The sequence below is a fragment of the Balaenoptera acutorostrata genome, chromosome 17, assembly GCF_949987535.1.
Source record: "Balaenoptera acutorostrata chromosome 17, mBalAcu1.1, whole genome shotgun sequence".
Taxonomy (NCBI): Eukaryota; Metazoa; Chordata; class Mammalia; order Artiodactyla; family Balaenopteridae; genus Balaenoptera; species Balaenoptera acutorostrata.
The window spans coordinates 73,050,347-73,066,218 of NC_080080.1; the positions used below are offsets into that span (position 1 = coordinate 73,050,347).

The 15,872-nt window shown below is 36.4% G+C and overlaps 2 long non-coding RNA genes across 2 annotated transcripts in view; one reads left to right on the plus strand and one right to left on the minus strand.

Annotated features, from left to right (window-relative positions):
- The window catches only part of LOC130705567 (uncharacterized), a 268,511-nt gene that overhangs the window by 170,901 nt on the left and 81,738 nt on the right, over positions 1-15,872 (minus strand). The window contains exon 3 of the long non-coding RNA XR_009005850.1: positions 8,102-8,229. This is a non-coding gene — a long non-coding RNA (uncharacterized LOC130705567). The remainder of the gene's footprint in view (positions 1-8,101; positions 8,230-15,872) is intronic.
- The window catches only part of LOC103015241 (uncharacterized), a 52,408-nt gene that overhangs the window by 1,637 nt on the left and 34,899 nt on the right, over positions 1-15,872 (plus strand). Inside the window, exon 2 of the long non-coding RNA XR_449843.2 lies at positions 152-223. This is a non-coding gene — a long non-coding RNA (uncharacterized LOC103015241). The remainder of the gene's footprint in view (positions 1-151; positions 224-15,872) is intronic.

A 15,872-nucleotide genomic window follows, 5' to 3' on the forward strand; every position in this document is an offset into this window, starting at 1 on the left:
TGTCTTTTCATCTTCATAATAAAGTTAAATGGTTAACACTCCACCATATTACAGTATTAGGGTATTCTGAATTTGCCTATGTATCTACCTTTACCACAGTGTTGTATAGGTTCATGTTTTCATGTTACTAATTAGTGTCCCTTCATTTCAGCTTGAAGGACTCCGTTCAACATTTCTTGTAAGGCAGGTCTCGTGGAGATGGATTCCCTCGGCTTTTGTCTGTGTAAGTCTTTTATCTCTCCTTTGTTTCTGAAGGATAGCTTTGCTGGGTAAAGTAGTCTTGGTTGACTTTTTCTTTCTTTCAGCACTTTGAATACTTCATTCCACTCACTCCTGTCCTATAAGGTTTCTGCTGAGAAATCCACACTGATAGCCTTAGAGGAGTTCTAAGTTACAAGCTTTTTTTCTCTTGCTGCTTTTAAGATTCTCTCTGTGTTTGATTTTTTTGTCAGTTTTATTATAATGTGTCTTGAAGAAGATCTCTTTAAGTTGACTTTGGTGACTTAAGAACTTCATTAACTTGGATATCCAAATCTCTTCTCAGATGTGGGGAATTCTAAGCCATTATTTCTTTAAATAAGCTCTCTGCCTCCCTTCTCCCTCTTCTCTCCTTCGGAATGCCGATAATTTGTGAATTGGTCTTTTTGATGGTGTACCACAGATTATATGACTTTCTTCTCTCTTTTTCACTTTTTGTCTTTGCACTCCTCTGACTGACCACAGGGTGAAGAAGGGGGTGTGTGGGTGAGGCAGTGTACTAGGGGTGCCCGTGGGCCAGTCAGGCGATCCACAGATGAGGCATTTCCAGCGGCTCACGAGTAGTCTTCTTCATGCAATCTATGATACAGTTAGTATCTGTGTCCCTTTAACATCCTCTGAGAGTTCTATATGCTGCTTTCCCCACCTCTATTTGCCCCTCAGTCATGTAGCTCACGATTCAGTACTCTGGATGGGGTGGAAGAGTAATGAACCTTTTGGCAGCATGCTGCAAGAGACTTGAGCTGAGGACAATCTTTCCTGGCCCTAAGCTGTGCCACCTTGGGAGAGGGTGATACAGATAAAGTCAGACTGTTCCTCTTACCCACTCCAATGTGTCCTAACTTGTATTTCTTGTTGTTGTTGTTCTAATGGAGTCCTGAAACTTCTTCTATGGAAACCTGGACTTTCACAAGGACTCTCTCATCTGTGAGTGACTAAATCAGTGTTCTCCAGGGGCTACCAGACCATGGCCAATAGAGGCTGGAGTTGGCTCACAGGCCACTGCAGTGTCCACACCTGGGACCAAAGTCTGTCTGCCTATTCCTGATGTGCTGGTAGATAAGACTTCTCCCAGGTTCCTTGGCATATAGTGCTGGATCCACAGTGCCTGGCTCCCTCAAAGGCACTTTTGTCCATGGATGGATGACAAATTTTTGTTGTTGAGGGAGAAGAGACAAAAATGAGGGACTTGTTAGGCTGCCATGATGCTTATGTTACTCCTGACCATTAGATTTTAGTTGACCTTCTGTATTTATCCTCCTTCAGGAAAAGAATGTACTGACCATGCAAATGTAAGTGTTTCAGTTCAGTGTCAATTATATACCTTGTTACAAATATCAAATAACTCAAGTCAAATCTAAATGGTGAGCACACAAAAAAAGTTGTGAACAAAGATGAAATAAGGGCAAGTAGTGCAGCATCTAAGGAAAATTAGAATCAAACCTGGAATTAAATTCTAGCTGTGCCAGTTTATAAGCTGTGGGACCTATGTATGGTAAGTCACTTGATCTCTCAGAATCCAAGTTTTCTCATTTACGAATGTGAATATTAATACAGTATGGTATTGTTGGGAAAATTAGCAATGATATATTTCTAATCCAAATGTCAGTTGAGATCACCCTTTCCTTTTCATGCTGTGATCTCTGGAAACTCCAGTCCCCAAGATGCTTTGAGTCACATTGGGGCTTAAACTCTATGGTCCTCTCTCCTTCTAAACTCTTGTTTCTGCTAAATCTTTGATCTCTTTCACATTCTGCCTCCTGTATCTTCCTCTTTTTTCTAACTGTGCCACCTCAGAGCACAATCTTTTTCCTCTGATTTTTCCAAATCATCCAAGGCATTTATGCCTAGTAGACACTGACAGAGTATTAACAGATTTAAAAATAAATATTAGAAATGCTATGGGCTATTTCCTGTTCCCAGCCAACTTTCCTACTAACATTGCTCCCTCTCCCAACGTTTTCCTCAAATCTCCTTCCCTACTCCCAACCACCAGTTTGTTTTATTTCTTTTGAAAATCAGTGTGTTACCTTTGCTTCTCACTCCCAAGGACATTCTTGTTATGCCCAGAGAGGATGATTTTAAGAAGAACTTGGTGGGCAGCATTTAAAGTAATGTTGTTTAGCTACATTCTTAACATGCCTGGAAGAGTAGACATTCAATTAGTGGTAGTTGTTATCATTATGTGTATAAATCGCCAAGGTAATGACCTTGAAATGCTATTCTCTTTTGAATATATATATTCTTTCATGTTTGTTAACAAGGCAGTCCCATTATTTTATGGTCACCACTTACAAATCACCATTCCAGAGGCCACAGAGGATAATTCAATACTTTTGGTTTTTAGAGTGCTGAAAAATAACTCACAATCATTACTTTTTCAATTATATCCCAACAAATGGACATTTTTTTTTCCTTGTTTTGCTCCAACAATCACCTAATTTTCTGTGTTAGATGTATTCTGCTTTGGTCTTTAGAAAACCACCTCTCTGTACTCTCAGCCTTTATGCCTCCTCTTGTATTGCTGACACCAGCCCCACAGCCAGGGTGTATCTTGTGATCTAGGCTTAGAGAAACAGTACATTACACTCCCTGGCTTCAAACATAAGTCAGGGATGGACACACTACCAAAATCGAATGAATCAGACCAAATGAGACAATTCTAGATGCTTCTAGGAAAGCCAACTGTAATGGTTAATTTTATGTATCAACTTGATTGGTGTAAGGGATGCCCAGGTATTTGGTCAAACATTATTTGGGTGTGTCAATGAGAATAATTCTGGATGAGATTAACATTGAATTGGTAGACTGAGTAAATCAGATTGCTCTCCCTAAGGTGGATGGGCCTCATCCAATCAGTTAAAGGTCTCAGTTGAACAGAAAGGTTGACCCTCCTCTAGTAAGAGAGAATCCTTTCTGCCTGACTGCCCCTTTGAACTGGGATATCAGCTTTTTTCCTGCCTTCAGACTCAAACTGAAATGCCAGCTCTTCCTGAGTCTCAAGCCTGCTGGCCTGTGATGGGAATGAAACCATCAGTTCTCCTGGTGCTCCAGCTTGCTAATGCACCCTGCAGATCTTGGGACTTACCTGCCTCTTGTCTTGTAAGCCAATTCATATGTATATGAATCATTTCTCTGGAGAATCCTGACTAATACACCAACTATCCAAGATGGACCTTTTATAGATATATTGTTATTGTCAAACACACAGATAATTTTTCTGAAAATAAAGCCAACACAGCAGAAAACTGCACTGACAGGCAGAAAGAGAAAAAAAAATCCTTGTGGTCTTTCCTTGAGCCCTTGGTCAAGCAAAATTTGAAACCAACTCTATCCCTGGGTTTTTTCTGTTACACAGCAGAATAAACTCCCTTTTTGCTTAAAGGGCCTTTCTATGTCTTGTAACAAGAATTCTAACTGATAGCTCATTTCATCCAAATTGGGGATAAATAAATACAAAGAAATACATACACTCATCCAGATAAAAGTAAATGGAAACACGGAGACACACAATAAATGGAAAAAGTTTACACAAAGTCACATGTAAACCAAGTATGCAAAAGTACATGTAATTAGCTTCTGGGGAAAGGTCCAAATTCAGGACCTTCCCAATGGCTAATAATTAATAGTTGTGAAATTTATAATGTCCATGAAATTAAAGAAGATCAATTGCATAGGAAGACCCCAGTTTCCTGATTCAAGAAAGGAAACCAAATATAATATTAAGATAGTCATCAGATCACAAGGAAAGAGAGCAAAATAAGAAGAAAGGAATGAAAAAGAATTACAAAAACAACCAGAAAACAATTAATAAAATGACAATAGGTATATATTTATCAATAAAGATCCAAGAATTTTATATTATAGAGCATGTCTTAAATCACAGTATTTTGGAAACTTTTCAAATAATATAGGACTTCTCATAATATATAGCATTCACAGAATAGCTAACTTTTAACAATGTAATTCCTTAGAGAGCTCTAAAAAATAAATTGGTTGAAAATATACCTCTGTAAAAATGAATAATTTGATACAAGATCATTGGATATAAGCCAATTAAATGCTGGAGGACGTCTGCTAAAAATGATAATTTGTGATTTGAAGTTGTTGAATGATGCATGTTCATTCTTTAAGACAATTTGATAGCAAAATCCATTGTCTGTAACCTAACATGTGAAGGAAAACCCATACCAGTGATATAGAGAATACTTATCTTTTTATTCTAAAAAGCATTAAATCTATTTCATCCACAAGCAATTTCAATTCATTACAATATCAGGATAATAAAGAGGAAAACATAGGCCCATTATACACTAGCATATTTTCAATGAGGATATTATCAAGTGGGAGAATGGTACCAACTGACTCATTTGTGAATGTAGTTTCTTTGTGAGCCTCAGTATGAGAAGTTTATGTTGATTTTATATGACTTAGTCTAGTTAAAAAACTACTACAGATCACAGGACAGAGGCCTAAATAAAGTTTTTATAGGAATATAGCCACACCCATTCTTTTATGTTTTATTTATGCTGCTTTTGGGCTCCAAGAGCAGATTTGAGTGGCAGAGACACAGACTCTATGGCAGTAAGACTAAAACATTTACTATGCGTCCCTTTAAGAAAAAGTTTGTGTACTTGGGACTTAGTTGATAACTGAGAACTGCCCCTGGGTCCAAGTGCACTATTTTCAAATCTTAGACACTTTTATTCACAAAATTACAATGTGAAATTGTGGGTAAAAATTGTCAATATTGAATGAGTAAAACTTAAAGCCTAGTTGTTCATCATGTAGAATACTGGCCAAAGGAACACAGACTTGAAATTAGTTGGGAGGGAAACTAGCATAGCATTTAGAAGACATGCCTATTTAATCAGTGGACCTATAACATCAGGTAAAGTAGAAGATTACCTTTTCAAAATTGAACAGATTAATTAATGGACTAACAGGATGAAAATAGAGGATTACTTGCTGAAAAATGAATAATGAACCTATAACATAGGGTGAAGTAGATTACTATTTAAAAAATGAAGAGATTACTCAATGAGCACATTCAGATGGGACTAAAATCAGACCCCACAGTTTGCAAATAAACCATAAGAACTGCAGGGAACTTAAAGTCTTCAGGAGGTATTCTATTTAATTTAAACTCTTTAATCAATTATTCTAAATGAACAACCACTATTTACAGTAATAAAACCTGAAAAAGATTTGGAGATTACAAAGGTCAAGCTGTTCTCAAAGTAACTTCCTTTGTTGTATTTTATAAGGGTTCACTTAATACATGTGCTTACTATCTCAGAGTTGTGGGCACCATCCTTCCTAAGAAAACTCAGGATCTGGTATAAATAGTAGAAATAAAAAAGTAAGTATCTATAGGGTAAAGTAAGAAAGAGCGAAAGAAAAGATAAATGTGCTCCAAAGAAATGGGATAAAATCAACATCTCTTAGCATGAATGTTGCAGGCCAAAACTCATCTCATTTATGCTTGAAGAGAGAATATACCATACCTGTCATCTCTCTGCTTGCTAAGCAGGAAATGAAGCTGGCCAACTAACACATATGAACTCTATTCACAGAGCCCAAAATCAACTTTCTACTCACAGCAGAGGCCTGTTTAGGAAAAGGCCTACACAATGACAGAAGAACGCATGCTAACCATCTATATTAATCAACCTAGTCCCTCATAAGTAATTTTAAATATGAATTAATAAAGAAGCACTGCCCAACATTTGAGGAAAATCAATAATGTGAAATAAAAATGAAAAGGTAAATAAAGAAAATGAATAAGTTTGAATGAAACAAGATTATTTGGGAGAACAGAAGAAAACTTTTTTAAATTTTTAATATTTAATTAATTGATTAATGAAAATGTATGATACCCAAAAAACAAAAACAGACTGCCATCTATTTTTTTAAAAAAATCAAAGAACCAAATAAAGAGTTCTTAGAAGTAAAAATATGATTGGTAAAAAAATAAAAAATAGAAATAGGAATAAATAAGTAAGGTATCTTCCAAGCATTGAACAAAAAAAGACAAAAAGGTAGAAACACAGAAAAATTTGACTGTCATATAAGATGGGATGAAAGGAAAAAACTTCAGAAAGAAAATAGGAGGGAGTAATCAAAGATATAGTAGAAGAAAAATATCCCAGAGCTGAAGAAAATTACTAGATAAGAATGGTACCACAAAGATTATTGAAAAAGTCTTATACCTAGACACATTCTAATAAAATTTTAAGTATTCCCAAGATAAAGAGAAAACCCTAGAAGCTTCCAGAAAATGAAACCAAAAGCAAGCAAGACTCATATTGCTACCAAATATCTCATTCAAAATACTGGATGCTAGAAGAAATGGAACAATATCTTCAAGGTTCTGAGAAGGGGATTAATATCGACCCTAGAATTTCATGCAAACTATTAATAACATGTGATGACAAAATAAGTGCATTTTCAAACACAAAAAATCTCTGAAGGCTTTTCACAGATACATCTAATGTGAAAAAAAAAATACTTTAGAGGCAATTGAGCAATATTCAATTCAATGATTCAAAAAACACTGACAGCTAAAGACATCACACACACACACACACACACACACACACACACACACAAAACAGAAGGAATTGGGAAAGAAAATGACAAAATTTTGAACATTTCCTTTTCTGTGGTTGATATCTTTCTTCTTGGTTGTTCATTGATACAGTATTTAAAACTAACCTAAAGACGAAGTCTAGAATTCTTAACTATAGTTATAATATTGAGTAGAAACAATAATATCATTTTACATAGACATGAATCAAAAGATAGTATCTGAAGTTAATTATGAAATACTGGTTTAAGTGTAACATCTAAAGTTATAAATGTATATGAATAAAAATAATAATATATAATTATATATAATAAATTAAAATTATGAGTAAGGAGAAAGGTGTGAGAGTAATAGAATTAAGTCAATTTCTCCTTTTCATACTGGGGTAAAAACAGATGCTATGCTAAGTTGCTGAATACAGAAAGAAATACAAGATTTAAACACCAGAAGAACTAACAATAAGAATTATGAAAAGTGGTTATATCTGAAAAGTGGAACTGGAGTTGAATGATATAATGGAATATTTTTAATTTCATACTCTTTTGCATTGTTTAAATTTTTGCCAGGGGCATATATTACTATAATAATATTAGTAATAATAAAAAATAATTATCCCAAGTACTAACCATGATATGGATTTCTAGCACCTCACTCACCATATTCAAACATGGAAAATACAATCCCAGAATCTATATGTATTCCCAGATATGAGTGCCAAAAACATCATAGAAGGTTTTGAGATTTTTAGAAGAAATAATATTTTTATAGTATAATTTAAATATAATAAGAATTCAGGTGGGACCTCCTGAGTTCCATCTTGTTTACCGTATAGGTCACTTTACCAGTGTAGTTTTTAACTTCCTATCAGTTTTTGTCAAGCCAAGAATTAAAACCCTGTGAAGTAGGAGCATCAGTTCCTCTTTTGAGGCAACCAAAACAGCATTCAGTAGGTCCTAGGACACCAAATAATCACCAATAAAATTCAAAAGTCCCAACCATTTCACTCTTCTTAGCCCTTTAATCCCAATAGTCCAATTATGAGTACAAACAGGCCCTAGGTTGAAGTTAATGTAAGAGGAAATTGATCACTTTCTAACCAGTTCATAGAATCCTTCCTAAGTGTAGCAATAAGCACAGAGGAGGTAATTATAGTTCTGTTTCCCAGATTTCCCCTAGGGCTCTGCTATGCACTTCCATTCAGCAAGATCAGTTTCTGTTAGTAAAGAATTATTCATCCATATGTATTCAACTCACCAAAGGAGAACAGTCCCAGAAATGCAATCTCCTCCTTCTGCATTGGCTCCCAGTAGAACTCTACCAAGCCTACTCCCAGACCAGTCATTCAGATGTCCAGAGACAAGTAATCTCTACCATGGAGATGCCTAAAGTAAAGAACAGTTGAAAGATTACCTAGCCTGTGTGAACCACGTACAATTTCAGGAAATGCATCAGGATTTTTCCATGAGACACAACATCAAGTAGTTCTGAGAATGAACAGAATGGCAGTAGTTTGCTTGCTTTTATGTTTCCTTCTAACATTTTGCCCTCAAAACAAAAGGTTTAAAATCATGGCTATAAAAACAGGTTATTAAAATTGAGATGCTCTTAAAACCTAGCAGGAAAGCTGACTCCTCCAGATTCTTATACATGGAACCCCAACCAACAACATTTCAGGGAAGAAATTTTAATGAGTGGCAATTTTCAGGAAATCTAATGAGAAGAATACAACTTTTTTCTTATGATATAGTAGCTCTAACACTACAGCTGTTGTGGGTGACTTGGCCCCAATAAAAAGGGGCAAGCTCATCAAAACAAGATGTATTATATGTAACTATTTGGGACAGTATACTTTCTTTTTTTTTTACAACATAATACTCAGACTGGAGTGTGTCTCATGGTGATTTATACAGAAAGACTTCACGCAGGGAAAGGGAGGTCAAGAAATGGATGGAACTAGTAGTTACACTAATGTATATATTGATATTTCTCAAAACTCATCTAATTGTACTCCTAAGAGCTGTGCATTTACCGGGTATAACGTTTACCTCAATTTAAGAAGAAAGACATTGACTCATCCTGACGTTTTAAAACCCCAGGAAGGTGAGGGCTTAGAAAGGCATTGTTTTACCTGTGAGCAGTCCTCTTTTTGAACAGTTCCAGTATGTATGAATTTCAGTTACCACGGTTCAGTTAAATAACAGCAGTTCCCTGACATATAGTTCAAATTTCAGTTGCCACAACAGACTACCTAATTGCATAAAGTGCAAACTTCATTGTTAGCCCTTCAGTCCACAGATCACTATGTAAATAATGGATGTACTCATGATTGATGACCCATCATGTCACTTCTTTCAAAGTCTGTTGGTGGCTGTTCACTGAGCATCTGTTATTCAGTTCACACAAGCTTGTAGTTGTGTTGCTTCCTTGTCTTTTAGTGGTAAACTCTTAAGACATTTTATGAAAATGAATACTTAAAAGAGAGAATTAGCCAATAAAATGAAAGTGCAGCAAAGAAACAAAAAGTGGTAACACTTGGAAGTGAAATTCGAATCAAACGTCTATTAAAAAAAAAAAGGAGCTGACTGGGAATATTGACACTGCTGCCCTTCAAGAGACCCTAGATATACAGCTGGAGGAACTGAGTGAAGGCCAACACCTTACCCACATGAATGATAAAAGCACTTGTGACAAAAAAGATAAAGGTGTCACAGAGGAAGTGACACCAGGAAAAAAGTTCACATTAAAGGAACTCTCAGAGATATTTCATGACATTGAAAGCACAACAGTTAAAATTCTGGGGGCTTCCCTGGTGGCGCAGCGGTTGAGAATCTGCCTGCCAATGCAGGGGACACGGGTTCGAGCCCTGGTCTTGAAAGATCCCACATGCCGCGGAGCAACTAGGCCCGTGAGCCACAACTACTGAGCCTGCGCGTCTGGAGCCTGTGCTCCTCAACAAGAGAGGCCGCGATAGTGAGAGGCCCGCACACCGCGATGAAGAGTGGCCCCCGCTTGCCACAACTAGAGAAAGCCCTCGCACAGAAACGAAGACCCAACACAGCCATAAATTAATTAATTAATTAATTAATTTTTAAAAAATGCTGGGAGCTGGTCCAAAGGAGTGTGACAATTCCCAAAGCATAGAAGAGATGCTCACTCCATACCATAAGTTATATGACAAGAAGAAGGCAACCGCCTGCTGTGTTATGTCTTCATAGTGACTTAAATGGTACTAAGATGCCAATTAATTCAGACTTCTGTAACAAACATTAAGCAAATACAGTTTCCTACGACAAAAAGTGAGTCGTAACTCTGAGGTGAAATTGTTTAAAAAAAAAAAAAAATCAGCCAAAGTAGAACTTAACTAGCCAGGATTTAGTTTAGTGATGACAAAATACAGAGGCAGTATGGTGACAAAGGACCTTATCTCTTCCCAATATTAATATATGTATGTATATGTGTGTGTATGTATGTACACCACTTGAGGCCATATATATGTATATAAATGTGTATAGACCTAATATATTTGTATTTCTGTGTGTATATATATACAGATACATGGCTTCAAGTGGTCTGACTTGCAAATACACCCACTGCTTGCTTACCCTTATCTATAAAGATGTAAATGCCAGATCAAGGCTGTGTGTTCCTGTAGCACGTAAGTCAACAGTTTCTTGTCTCTTTGTTCCTGCTCTTGATGCTGTTTGTCTCTGTCTTCAACAAAGAAATAAGGAATATGTGCATCATTCAGTGCACCTGACAAGATTTAATTAAAGACTTCACTTCAGGCTTAAAAAAAAAAAAAAAAAAGAAGGCAACCACTTTTCAATCTATTTTTCTTAAGTTTTTTACAAAGAAATAATACACCTTAATTCTCAATGTTTCTAATGTTTTAAATTACAGTGTTATAAATATTAATTTTACTATTTTTTATTTTGTTATGCATTTCCAATCAATAGTAAGATAGTTTTTAAATTTTTGACATTTTGAAGGGTAGAAGAACAATTGTAATTTTTTCATTGATTTTTAATTTTTTTAAATTTCATTGTGGTAAGAACACTTAAGATGAGATCTACCCCTTAACAAATTTTTAAGTTCGCATTACAGTCGACCCTTGAACAATGCAGGGTTAAGGGCACCAGCCCCCTGCAGTCGAAAATCCACATATAACTTTTGACTCCCCCTAAACTTAACTACTAATAGTCTATGTTGACTGGAAGCATTACAAATAATATAAACAGTCGATTAATACATATTTTGAATTATACGTACATGTATCATATACGGTATTATTATGATAAAGTAAGCTAGAAAAAAGAAAATGTTATTAAGAAAATCAAAATTAAGAGAAAATACATTTACAGTACTATACTGTATTTATTGATACTGTAAGTTTATGTCATCTGTTTGCAAGATGAATCATCTGTCTGTCACTATCTACATTAATACTGTCTTATATGATACAAAACATTATATGCTCTATGTATTACGAACACTCGACATCAAAAATGAAAAGATAATGTGAAAAAGAAATTCATATTTACTTATAGGTATACCAATTCATGCACTGATAACAGCATTTGTAGCAGCAGTATAATTGCTTTATGATAGCATACTGTAATCAATATAATTGTTTCACAGTAGCCTAGCTATACCTAATGAATGAATTACTATAATATTTTTATGGCATAAAATATTATAGTCATATTCATAATACAGTATTGGAAACAGTGTAACACTTTTTAAAAAACTTATCTGTCATCATAAGCTGATACACAGTTTCTCCAATTATAAGGGAGAGAGGCATACTATACAAAACTGTTTCAAAAATTCTTTGAAAGCAAAGTTATAAAACAGTAAGGAAACTAACAGGTTATTAACTTTATATTAAATATCTCTCACCTTATGCCTACATAAGGATAGACTAGTATCTACATATATATTATGCATTCATGACATACCTGACTTTTTTCAATATTTCTAGGCTACGTGGTTTGTCTATGATTTTTTTCAAATTGTCTCAAATCTCCAAAAAATTTTCCGATATATTTATTGAAAAAAATCCAGGTATGAGTGGACCCATACAGTACAAACCCATGTTGTTCAAGGGTCAACTGAATAGCACTGATGACTACAGGTACCACGTTGTACAGCAGATCTTTAGTATTTACTCATCTTGCTTAACTTTATGCTCATTGATAAACAAGCCCCCATTTCTCCCTCCCCCCATCCCCTGGCAACCACCATTCTACTATTTGAGTCTATGATTTTGACTATTTTAGATACCTCATACAAGTAGAATCATGCAGTATTTGTCTTCCTCTGATAGCTTATTTCACTTAGCATAATGTCCTCAAGGTTCATCTATATTGTCACATATTGTAGAATTTCCTTCCTTTTTAAGACCAAATAATAAGTATTGTATGTATATACCACATCTTCTTTATCCATACATACATCAGTGGACATTTAGGTTTCCACATCTTGGCTACTGTGGATAGTGATGCAATGAACATGGGAGTGCTAATATGTCTTCAAGAATCTGATTTCAATTCTTTCAGATAAATACCCAGAAGTGAGACTGCTGGATCATATGGTAATTCTATTTTAATTTTTTGAGGAATGTCCTTTCTGTTTTCCACAGCATCAGCACCATTTTACATTCCCACCAACAAGCTGTGAGGATTCCAATTTCTCTTCATTCTAGCCAACACTTATTGTCCTTTATTTTAATAACAGCCATCCTGACAGGAGTGATGTGATATCTCATTGTGGTTTGGATTTGCACTTCCCTGATGATTAGTGACATTGAACATTTTTTCATATACCTGTTGCCCATTTGGAGGTGAGAGACACATACTAAAAACTATAAAACACTGATGAAAGAAATTAAAGAAGACACAAACAAATGAAAAGACATGTCTTGTTCATGGATTGGAAGACTTAATATTTTTTAAATGCCCTTACTGCCCAAAGTGGTCTAGAGATTCAACGGAATCCTTATCAAAATCCCAATGGCATTTTTTGCAGAAATAGGAAAAACAATTCCATAAATTCAAATGGAACCACAAAAGACCACAAATAGCCAAATCAATCTTGAGAAAGAAAAACATAGCTGGAAGCATCACATTTCCTGATTTCAAAGTATATTACAAAACTATAGTAATCAAAATGGTATGGCCCAGGCATAAAGCCAGCCATGTATGAAACAGAATATAGAGCCCAGAAATAAATCCTTGCATTTATAGTCTACTGATCTTCAACAGTGGTGCCAAGAATACAGTATGGGAAAAGGACAGTCTCTTCAATAAATGATGTTGGGAAAACTGGATACCCACAGGCAAAAGAATGAAATTGGACACCTATACACAAAAGCAACTCAAAACAGATTGATTTAAACATAAGATCTGAAACTGTAAAACTTGAAGAACGCATAAGGGAAAAGCTTCATGACATGAAGTCTTTCCAATGACCTCACAGATATGACAGCAAAAGTATAAGTAACAAAAACAAACTAGTGGGACAACATGAAACTATAAAGCTTCTGCAAAGCAAGGGAAACAATCAACAGACTCAAAATACAACATATGGAGACACAGAGAAGGAAAACCAGAGTCCTGCCTCCTTTCAATACTGCTGTTTTCCACAGCCCTGCACCATGTTGGAAATATTCTGTTCAAGACCTCTTCTAGACTCCTAGTGCCTGGAGTTTTAGTCACCTGGGGAAGCAGACCACATGCCACAAGCCCTGATGTTTTCCACCTACACCATGTCTACCTGAAAGTTCCTCAATTATCACTCTCACCTCAAGATTCAACCCTAAGTATTGGGATTGAGTAAAACTCTGGTACCTGCCCTACTCTCATGTGACTTCCTTTACTTCTCATTATCTCTCAGGTTAGACTCAGGCTTATCTTTATACAATAATATCCTTTTGCTAGGAGAATAGGTCTTTCAGTGAAGAATTCTGGCATAAAGTTTTATTTTCTCTACGCTCAGGGAAGAAAACGACCAATCGAAGACCACCAACCTCGACTGTCGGTATGCTATAGAAATCTAAACAAAGCCCAGATTTTAAGACAATCCTGTTGCAAAGTCCTCTATTGGATATTTTATGGTGACTATTAATGCCTTCTCTTCGTATCCCAGTGGTAGCATTCCCAACATCCACCCCAACCCCTACTTCTACCTCATACTCACCTCCAGTAAGATGGAGGGCTCTATTTGAATATGGAGATCATCTCATGATAATGCAAAAGAAAGGGGACATTAATGTGCTTCAAGTATTATTTCCCTTAAATGAAACAGATGTGATGATGAGAAACTCCCCCATGCCAATAGCACATGAGCGCTGTCTACAAGAAGATGGCTGTGGCGCAGAAAAGTGTTGTTGGCTTGTGAGTTCCCTGAGAGGACCATGACTTTATGTACATAACACTAGAAAAAAGGGGAGATCAACTGAATGCAGCCAAAAGGGCAGTTTAAAAAAAGGAGTTTGAGACTTCCCTGGTGGTGCAGTGGTTAAGAATCCGTCTGCCAATGCAGGGGACACAGGTTCGAGCCCTGATCCGGGAAGATCCCACATGCTGCGGAGCAACTAAGCCCATGCACCACCGCTACTGAGCCTGCGCTCTAGAGCCCACAAGCCACAACTCCTGAGCCCGTGTGCCACAACTCCTGAAGCCCGCGTGCCTAGAGCCCATGCTCTGCAACAAGAGAAGCCACCGCAATGAGAAGCCCATGCACCGCAACGAAGACCCAACACAGCCAAAAAGTAATTAATTAATTAATTATTGAAAAAAAAGGCGTTCAAGGAGACTTCCAGACTTCCCTTGTAAGGAAGTTTGTCCTTGCTGCTTCCACTTTGCAGAACTACTATTACATAAACAAATTATGAGAAATAGCTAAAATCTTAGAAAAGTTTAAAATTAAAATTTACACATATATAAAAACCAATGAAGGCTAAAAAATTAATTTAAAATTTGAAAGAAAAAGAAAATAATTAAAAATGGGGAAAAGAAGAAAAAAGATTAAAATTTTAAAAGGCTAAAATAAGTAAGGTTAACCAAAGGAAATAAGAAATATAAAGCTATCAAAAATCAGGAGCAAATAAAAGTCATCACGTGAAAATTTTTAACTAAAGGAAGGAAAAGTAACTTTAAATTTAAGAGAAAACAGAAATTTGCAAAAATAATTTGCCATGCTGGGTTACATGGCACAGATCCCCCCATCGAACTGAAGGAGTTTCTCCCCCAGGTCCTGGGAAAGCTGTCTGCCAACCACTCAGCTTCAGCCCTCTCAGATGTTTTCTTCTACTGAAGAGAGCCACTGTGCCCTAAGACAGCCACATCCATCGTGGGGATATAAATCATTGTGGGGAGACAAAGCCCAGGCAGATCCGGTCATGCCAGCTTGAGACAACTCTAACCAGCCATCCCAGCTTCAGAGCTCATCATGAATACATTTAGTCATTGGTAACACACATGAGCTTTAGGCAATGTGGATTTAGGGGTCTACTAATTCAAAAAAAATTTAGGGCTATAGTGGTCTAGGATATCTTGAAAAATCCCCTGAAAGTAAAGGACAAATTATTGAATATTCCACAACAAAGAAGGAAACACTATGCCTGGTAAAACTCTTTGTGTTCTTGAGGCATGTTGCACCTGAAAATACAGCTGCCAAATGCCATGCAACACAGATGGCTGCCAGATTTGAGGGACCTAGAGCAAGAAAAATCTCTCCAGCAGGTTTAGGCTGACGTACTAGCAGCCCTGATGCATGAGCTATGCAACCCAGAAGACCCTATGGTGTTAGATGTATCAATGCTGGGGAAGGGTACCATGTGGAGTTTTTGGCAAGTCCTCATGGGAGAATTACAACATAGACCCCTAGTGTTCTGGAGCAGGGCTGTGCAATCTTCAGCAGAGAAATGTACACCTTTTGAAAAATGGTTCTTGATATGCTGATTGAATCCTGATAGGGACAGAATGTTTAACTATAGGAGAACAAGTCACCTTGCAGCCTGAAC